The following is a 9568-nucleotide window of genomic DNA, read 5'->3' on the forward strand; positions in this document are numbered from 1 at the left end:
TACTTGCTGTGTTTAGCTACTGCCAATTTTGACTAAGCACCAGTCACAACAAGGAGCAGAAACTTCCTAAACTTATTCTTAGCTATTTGGGATACATCTGCCAAATTCCTTAGAAGAAGTTTTATCCTTCTTAGCTGATATTTCCTCTAGCTCTCTAGTACACATTGATTACCTGGATTTATACCTCCAAAACATACTTCATCATTATTTGAGAATGATGGCTTTTACAAATACTTTAATTCAAAAAGTTCCTTTTATAAAATTAAATGGCTTCTTCTCTATTATATATATATATCTCACTTTTCCCCTTTTTCTTGTGCATATTGATGTTTACTTCAAACACGTCTTAGTTACTGCAATGGAATTAAAGATGTTACAGCCTGTGTCCGTATATCTAGTCAAAACAGTGGCTTGACTTAAAGCCAATAGTAAAATAATTAATGATTTCAGCTGCAACAACTTGGAACAGTAATTTCTCCAGAACTCTTTATTCTATCTGGAAAATCAGGAGTCTATTTTGCAAAATTGGAGCATTCAGGAAACTTACAGGTAAGGTCATTCAAACACTCTAGTGCTACTCTGAGAATAGAGTCTATGACAACTTTTTTTTTCACCTCACAGCTCTTATTATCAGTGAGCATCAACACCTTTTATATTAGGCAGAGAACATTAACATCTTAATGTTACAGGAAAAGCTATGCAGCAGAAAATAACAGCTTGCTATTTCCCGTACAGCTTAGAAATAGATAATGGTAGCATTAGATTTAGTTCTGTGCTGTATGAGCCCTTCAGTTTAACTGTTCAAGAGACTTTCTTTGGCATTTATTTGTTTAGCTGCTAAGACTTTGTTGTTTTGTTTGGTTGCTGGTAGTCAGTGTTCAAACTGAGAAGCCGTACTCAGCGGTTGATAAGCTTGCTTCCCAGGCTGAGTGAGGTGCGGGTAGGAGTGTCAGCTGCTGTTGGCTGAACTGCCGCAGTTTCACATTGCTTTTTGGAAGGCTCCTGCAAGCCTTAGATGAGGTCACTGCATGATTGCAAAAGAGCAATGAGTGAGAAACAGTAAAGCTCAAGGATCCTAATTTTTACACTTTAAGGAAATAATGGAATCTGTAGACCCACAGAAACGTGGAATGGGAGCTGAGGAGAAACAAAGGTGCAGCAGTAATTCAAAACCAGCAAGTGTACTAAAAGCTGTCCTCCAGGGTTAGGGGGTTTGCTGACTTTTAGACCTCTGCCTATTAGGTCATTAGTGCCTGGCTTCAACCTTTGATCTTTCCACAATTCTGGAAGTTCTCTTCATTTTTTTTCGCAACAGAGTGCCAAAGTTGTGTGATTACAGTGAAGCCATTGTACTAAACATCCCACATATGGATGCAGCACAGAAGACTCAGAGATGTGGCTTATGTTGCAAGAATGCAACAATCTACATTGTACAATGCAGATTCATCTCAAGACAGTCTTTATTATGTGAATAAAGCCTGATTGTTTTTGTTTAAACAAAGCTCTTTTGCAGGACAGAAGATGCACCTCAAGACAAGATAAGAGATGGATAATCTAAGCTCCCCAGTGACACATTAGGCAGAGAGGAGGGGGCTGTTTGTCAAGTCAGAACTGTTGGAGCACAAAGCTCTTGGGAGAGAATAAGGAGCAGCAACAGGAGACTACAAAAACTCAGAGCCAGCAATGCTGAACTGTATTATAAGTGTAATGAAACTTAGACACCTTTGCTGTAATTTGCAGTAATGTTATGATTGGAAAAACAGAAGAGTTGATAACTTCTGTACAACAGAGACTTTAATAACTTGAAATTACTTGTATCTCTGAGAGAAGTGTGTGTTCTAGATCAAGATGGGAGACGCTAGATGTATGTATTCCTTAAGAGGGGCTCCCATGTTTAATTTTTAGGAAACATTTTATTTTTCCCTTGGTATATGGGTGAGTTGTGTAGTTGTGTCTTTAGTGGTTGATTTTTATGGGCCAGATTCTTGCCCATTTGGGGGTATCACTGACCATTCAGGAGCATCACTGCAGATTTGGGAGTACACAGATTGTACACCATGGCATTCCCAGTATCATTGGGGTTGTTCTGGTTGCTGGAGTAGGGCCAACCTGGGAGTAATAGCCTCTTTCCCTAGGCTGTGAAAGAAAAGGACTTGCAAAAAAACATGTCGTCCCTTTCCTAATTCTACAGAAATGCTTGATGTTTTTCTTAGTTTTGCTTTTACTGTACTCCACCACCACTGATGGGTCTTGTAAACTAACAGTTCCCAGGAGAACAGCTTTTGAACTACTTACAGTGGTTTCTCTCTTGCTTGCTACCAGTTAGCTGTGCTAGTGCTTACCAGCTCTGGCACAGATGTCTTGTTGGTGCTGCAGCACCTCTTTGTCCTCATCTGTATCTAGTTTAAATAGGTTGCCTCCACCCTGTGTTGTTCAGAGACCCTGCCCAGAAGTGGGTGAAGCACTGAGTCATGGAAACGGGAGTTGTGTGCGCTGCACTGGCAGGGTCTTCAAGCATGTTGGGGCTGACTCCAGCACAGTCTCATTCAAGCTCTCTCTTGCCTCTCAGGCTTAACCACTAGCAGGCTCTGTCTTGTCCCACATACCAGCACCCAGACTCACATGGGGTTACAGAGGAGAGTCCCAGAATGTCTGTGCTGTAAACAAAGATGTAACTGTGGAGCCAAATACTGAAATCTTTTGAAGGTCTCAGGCGCTGGAAGGGCTGTGTCGTGAAATCTGTTCCAGACAGTTCATTCAGTGACCTTATATCTCTTTTTTTTTTTTCCAGTTTGTAAGGATAAAACCCAAAGTAAACCATTAGATCATCTGTCTTCATTGCAGTCTGACACTCAGCTTAGCTACCAACTTACTTAGCAAACAAAACTGACAAAACGTGTAGTAAACTAATTAGAAGGAATCCTAGGACTAGTGTAGGCATTAATAACAATAGGAAAGTTGGGGAATCACATTGTGATCAGTGTCTAAAATGCTACCGTTTAAAGGAATAAGAAAAGAATAGAAAAATTCCGTTTTTTTTTTTTTTTTGAGAGCACTGCTGAAGAGTGCTCTATTTGGAAATGATGTGCTTTTCTATTCTTAAAAAGGGAGTATGACAGCACAGCTAGGCTTCCTGTTAAGATTTGGTATCTTCCTACATGGTCAGTAGGCAGAGGGTATTTACCAGGAAATGACTGAAAATCTTTGTTAAATATTACAGATACCCTGACCAGAGCCAGCTGTCACTGACAGCCCTGGGAGTCGTACACTTCTAATGAAGTTCAGTAATTGGGTGGTTTTCTTTCAGTTACTGGCACTCCTCCTTTTGGATTCAAAGATCTGGATCTTTGAATCCAAAGATTCAAAGCACTAACTTACTGCTGTCATTCAGAGCACTTAATTTACATCCTGTATCTTGCTGTGTTCAGACTGAGGAATAAAACTATTTGTTTCATGATGTTGTTGTTATTTAAGCACTATCACTTAAGCAGCACATCACAGTGCCTGACGATAGGGCATTAAAAAGTTAAGGTTCTTTATTAAAGTAAGGAACCCGCAGCCTTGTGAATTTGGCTTTTCTTGCTGCAGCATTGCTGTGCAGCTATGCGTGATTATCCTTGGCTACACTAGGTTTGGTCTGTGTGGGTTTGTGGAAACAAGTAGCCAGCCCAGGGGATCAAACATCTTGTGGAAACTGGCTGCTCTGTTGCAGTAACTGCCAGTTTTGTTCACAAATAGAAGAGGCCCATGGGGCTGAGTACAGTAAAGATCTGCTGTGTTTACTGGTTGGGAAGGGTTTTGCATGTGCATAATATTAAAAGCTGGTCATGGTATAGAGAGTCCTCATTAGAGCTCGGTGTGTAAAAGCTGCAGTCTGCTTTCCTTGCCTGTGCCATTCAGAACCAGTAAAAAGGACCCTGGAAACCAAGAGCAGCAGAATGTTCCCTCTGCAGGAAGAAGCATGCCTATTGCTCTTAAAGCCCAGTAACATGCATTAGTGAGCCCAGCTAGTCTGCTGTGTGGGTGGGGAGTTGGAGCAGTGGAGACACTGGAGGTGGTGTTTCTCTTCCCTTATATTTTTCCACTGCTCAGATGTGCAAAGGCACTCCCCCATACCCTGAAGCTGGCTGGGATCCCACAGACGTCGCAGCGTTGTGTTTGTGCCACAAAGGGCAAACCTGCCCAAGCAACCATAAAATCATCCTGATCATCTATGATTTGAATGAGTAATGAACAGTTCTGAGTCATTCCTGCACAGGGTGGGGTGAGGAAAAGCAGATGGACCTGGGACATCGCCTGGGTGCTCAGCCTGAGCTGTCTGTAGTGACCAAAAACCCTTGCAGCATCTGCTGCTCAGACTCTTTTGGTATCAGCCAGCCTCAGCCCATCTCCTCCTCTGGCCTTGTATGGCTCATTTCCACCTCATGTCATGCTTCTTGTGTAGCTAAGTGCAAGACCCTGGGACACTTGAGGTCTCTCACACATTGGTTGTAGTCTCATTTTCACCCTGAACTTCCCCTGGGACCTATGTTTGAGAGTCTGTTGATACTCAAGGCTGCACTCGTGGCTCCAGGGCATACTGAGAAAGCTTTAATAAATCCCTAAAGGCAGTAAAATTATGTGAGGATGTTAGATAATCCAGCTGCTTTATATTCCTCTCTTGGTCAAGTTTGTCCTTGCACACCAACACCCCAGGTTCATGGTCTCATTAGCCTGGCAGAGACTGGCATTTTGGCTGAGGTGGTCCTGCTGCCCCTGATTGCTCTTCCTCTCTGCTGTAATGACCCCTTTGTGTGCTGGTGTAAGTGTACTTGTGATAAACTCTGCATACAGTATTGTGTCTTAATAGTGAAACAACAGCCTTGGTGCCCTTAAGATGTGCATTTTTGTGTGTGGTTGGCACACATGGGATTACGTAAACCTCAAGGTGTGTCCAAGAAGCAGAGTGAGGCAATTGTGAGGCCTGAGGCATAGGACTTTGGTCTGAGAAATGTGTTGCAAAATTTTTGAGGGAGAGGCAGGGAAAAAAGGAGAATTGGGCTTTTTTCCTACCACTGCTTTTCCCTGAGACTTGGGAACACAGGTTTGAGCTGTAAGGGCTGTTCTGAAGATTTCAACACTAGGCTTTTTAAATCCCACTCTTCATGCACTTTGTGTCTCTGGGGTGAGAGAACTGAGGATGGATTTTTCTTTCAGTAAGGCAGGTGCAAACTCTAAACAGGAAAACCTTTTTAATACTCAGAAGCATTATTCTGTAACTGGAATGCTGCATGTCTTGCATCTCTGGTATTTGTACCCTTCCCGGGACTGCTTCCAGAGGCATGCAGGAAAGAAGTATTCGACAGCAAGGAGGCTGCCATGGACTAAGGAAGGACTGGAAACAAAACCAGCTGTGTAAAAATTCAAATTATCTCTTTCTCATCCTTGTTTTTTTGTTCTTTTTACAAGATGATGGCAGACAGTGGCCTGCTGGACTTCAGTTTCAGTTGTATGTAATACATTCCAGAGTACTAGAAGACACAAAAGCCATTATACTGAAGGTGTAAATTAGCTTGTACCCAGGACTGTTGCCAGATCAGAGGACAGTGTGTGAAGCATACCAAATGACAGAGCTGGGTATGTGGCAATGATAATCAGTCTGGAGAGAGGCTGTCACCTTTTCGCTCCAGCAGCATAAGAATTGGCAAGGAGAGAGAGTACTCCATCTTGGAGCTATTCATTAAGAGGAGAGAAAAGGACACTAAATTAGCGTTTAGTGTCTCTAGCTGCCAGAATGTCTCACTTGGGCTGCATGTGACTGCAGGGCTGTGTACTCCAAGCAGCAGTTGACTGGAGCATGAGAAGAGTGGGAAGGAGATGAGAAGCACCGGCCATAGTGCGCTCCCAGCATATGAAGGCAGGAGATACCTGCCAAGTAACAACTTTTGCTGTGTGGCTGAAAGCTGTCTTGGGTGTGTAGACCTGAAATGAGTGACAGAGTTCTGGTTTGAACTTCAGCTTCCAGCTCTGCATCAAGATTAAAGGAAAGACAAGATGTGCAGGTTGGGCATGCTTAAGTGTAGGAAGGAAAACTGCTCTTCAGCAGAGCAACGTCTTCATCTTACCCCAGACAGAAAAACTTGCAAGCTATTGGCACAGACATGTACCATCTCCAGACATACAAAACTAGCAGCCAGTTGAACAAGGCTAAATTGCCTTGTCTAGAGTTTTAGAGTTTTTATCCACACTCTGACATTTTACTGACTAAGAAAAGAAGAAACAGAAGCAGCAGAGCGGTATGTAACACAGCAGTATGGGAGCTGAGCTGAAACAAGGCTCAGATAACTACTGTGTTGTCTATGAGCAACTGGGTGATGAAATTCAGGTATTTCCAGGAAGGCTTCATTTTGTGTGTTTTGAAGACAGAAACATAGCACAAACACAACAAGGACAGTCTGCTTCCCTCTGTAATAATTTAATTCTTAAAAACTGCATTATCCTGACACCTAGGAATCAGTTGGAGACTGTGGTCGCATTGTGCTGGGCAGATGCAGGGAGGCGCAGGCCATCTGTAAATAGCTACTGATGAATACAATTACTTTAAAAGATTTGCAAAGCTGCATTGCCCATTTTTATTAATTTTTTTAGCAATAGTTTATCAGAGGTTTCATATTGATCAGCTGGCTCTATTTATTCTGTTTTCAAAAGCGGTTTGGTGAGTCTTGTTTTGGGGCAGGCTGGCCTTGGTTAGAATTTATGTCGATGGATGTGTGTAGCAATAAGCTCCCCTTAAGAAGCTGCTGGAGTGTGTATTAGCAGATCATTATCCTTAGAGTAATGTGGATTATTTTTAGGTATTCTTTAATCTCTTGCTGCCTCTTCCTGGAAGACTGATTTTTAAGTAGCAAAGCTGATGAAAGCTTTTTAAGTTTTGTTCTTTCTTATTTATTTTTTTTTTAAAGAAAAGGACTGCATGCACTCTTATCTCTTAACCAGTGTTCACCTAAGCTGTGAGTAACTGTTTGCTCTCATAGTTTAAAATAAAGCCTTTGTGACAGTGGCTTGTTCCATAATGTTCAGCTGTGACTGGTGCTAATTTATTCAGTTAATCATTAAAAGAACAGTATTGCTGACCAGTGACAAAGCAGAGTTTGAGACTGAAAGAAAACTGCTGCACAGGCTTAAGGTGGAAACTAGCATAGGACTAATAGTGATAGACCACCAGTTGGGTAAAAGGTGGTTTTCATGTCTATTTATGTTTGGATGTAAAGGGAGAGAGTAGAACAGTCATAGAACAGTTTCATTTGGAAAGGACCTTTAAAAATCATCCAGTGCAACCCACCTCCCTGCAATAAACAGGGACACACTCAACTAGATCAGGTTACTCAGAGCAAGTTTTGAAAGAGGAAGAAAACTCTGTATGACATGAACTCCATCCAAACCTTTTTACTATGATATGTAACAGAATCCATTTAAGGTAAGGCATTCTTATTTGTCTGTGCTTGCTTAAAAATGAAAGTGTTTCTAACACAAGCACATTGTTCTGACCATCAGTGACCATCAGTTACATTTCCCACTATCCACACTCTGAAGTGCAACTGAAAGACCTCTGATTTATGATGATGCTAAGCATCTCTTTTGTCTTCTGGCTTTTGTTTGTTTTTACTTCTAATAAGCAGAAGTTCCTAATATTTAACCTGCTTACATTTAGTAGTGATAGCATAGGATTCACCCTACTGAACAGTGAATACTGGAAGAAACCTCCATTGTATAAGTACTATGATCTTGTGGCTAAGGCCACTGTGGGATCTGCGTAGATGAACTGTGATTGTCCATTTTGCTGCTGAGTAAGGCAAGTATTTCATATGGAAAAAAGCCACTTCCTTTTTCTTTGCCTCAAGATCTCCAAAAGCTAAATGTGGTGGAGGCTTCCTTTTTCTTATGCAGACCATTTGTCTGTTAGGCTGAGGGTGGTCCAGTCTGGTGTCAGTTGGAGTATCGTATTTTCTGGTACAGTTGAGAGTGTTTAGCTATGGGAGTGAATCAGAAACCATTTTGGTATGGATACTAAGGTCAAAAAGTAGCTTATGCAAGGTGACAGTCGGATTTTTGCAGCCCCTTAATCTGATTTCATCTAAAAGATAGATTAGGGGTGATGACCAGAGGAGAAAGTTTGGGACCAACCTGGTGGAACTATCAACCATTTGCTTTTCCTGGGCAGCTCAGCTTTTGTTCCTCGCCTTCTATATTTAATGCAGTTTTCATGATTCAGCAAGTTCAGCATTGGGGGAAGTGCCAGTCATGTCTACAGGCAGCTCCATCTTCTATGTCCCTTCTGTTCTGCCTGCTATCCATAAAGTGTGAGCCTGCTTTACAGAGGTTAAAAGAATCTCTTCCTGCACATGCTATCTTTGGATCCTTTTTTCCTGGTTAATTTTGCGTTGCATATCTGGAGGCCCCAACCGATGCACTGTGACCAGGCTACCCACAGCTAGCTCCATCTCACTGGCCAGGTTAGCATCTGGGTTCATCTTTCCCAATTGACTCATGTCCCAGGCAGTCAATGCAGTTTCTGATTAAGTGTTTTGTGGTTGGAGAGTGCAGGTGCTGTGTTTAGCTGTTGATGGGGAAGAAGACCAGGGGATGTCATGTCTTACTATATGAATGGAGAAGTACCTGTACTGCAGGGGTGCCAATTGAATGAGCAAGCAATGAATATGGCCCTATTTCTTGGTACAGCTATTAATAAGGAAATACTCTCTCTGTCAACAATTTAATGCCTGTTTTATTTGTGCTAAAGGCACCGAAGGCTTTTAAAATTGCTCTCAAAGGGTACTTCTCATATGCGCTATGTGGATATGGGATAATGAGATTTAGAAGACCTTTAGGTAACCTCTAGAAATAGAGACATGAACAGCTCCAAGTTTCTGTGGATGCTGAAAAGTAACTGAAAGGAAGGCTGAAGACTAACATGGGAATTGTCATGGGATGAAAAGGCTTACATTGCTTCTTTCTCCAGCAATTGCTAGTGGCAGATTGGGAAAGGCATATAAAAATAAAATAGGGGAACTGCAGGTTGCCCCTTCTTTGTTCTCCAGTCTGAAACACTGAGCAGCTGAAAAAGATCCCAGATAAGATGTATCATGTGAACTGCTAAGTTTTACTAGCTACTGATTGACTTACCCTTCAAGAACATGCCTAGTCACTTTTTGAAAGCATTTGTACTGTTGACACAGGATACCACAGAAGCTTAAAAGCTTAGAAATTTAATTATTCTTTAAGTGAAAAAAGTCTTTTTGTTTGTTTTAATGCTGCCACCTAATAAGAATTAGTAATGGCGAGTGAAACTATTTGTGAAAGCCCAAAGAGTCTTTTCCTACACAGCTTCTCTTATATAGACTGCTGTCTTGTCCCTTGGTCATCTTTAGAAGACAAGAGGCAGTGATGGCTGTGGCTAAGACAAGACAGCCTCAACCCTGGATCAAAAAATTAGCTTTCTGTGCAAAACATAGTAATGATAAGTAACTGCTGGAGCATACCAACCATGCAGAAGGCCCTCTGCATGCGAGAGATGAAGGGTCAAAGGATG

At 41.9% G+C, this 9568-nt stretch overlaps 1 protein-coding gene across 1 annotated transcript in view; it reads left to right on the top strand.

The window, feature by feature from the left end:
- METAP1D (methionyl aminopeptidase type 1D, mitochondrial) overlaps positions 1–8063 on the top strand; it is an 84235-nt gene extending 76172 nt beyond the window's left edge. The window contains exon 11 of the mRNA XM_061453515.1: positions 8054–8063. The gene's annotated coding sequence lies outside the window, so the exon portion shown is untranslated. The remainder of the gene's footprint in view (positions 1–8053) is intronic.
- Positions 8064–9568: the final 1505 nt, after the last annotated feature.

Source organism: Pezoporus flaviventris, unplaced genomic scaffold (assembly GCF_033815535.1).
Source record: "Pezoporus flaviventris isolate CSIRO_AGI_PZ_B2104156 unplaced genomic scaffold, CSIRO_AGI_Pfla_v1 ptg000001l, whole genome shotgun sequence".
In the NCBI taxonomy this organism is placed as follows: Eukaryota; Metazoa; Chordata; class Aves; order Psittaciformes; family Psittacidae; genus Pezoporus; species Pezoporus flaviventris.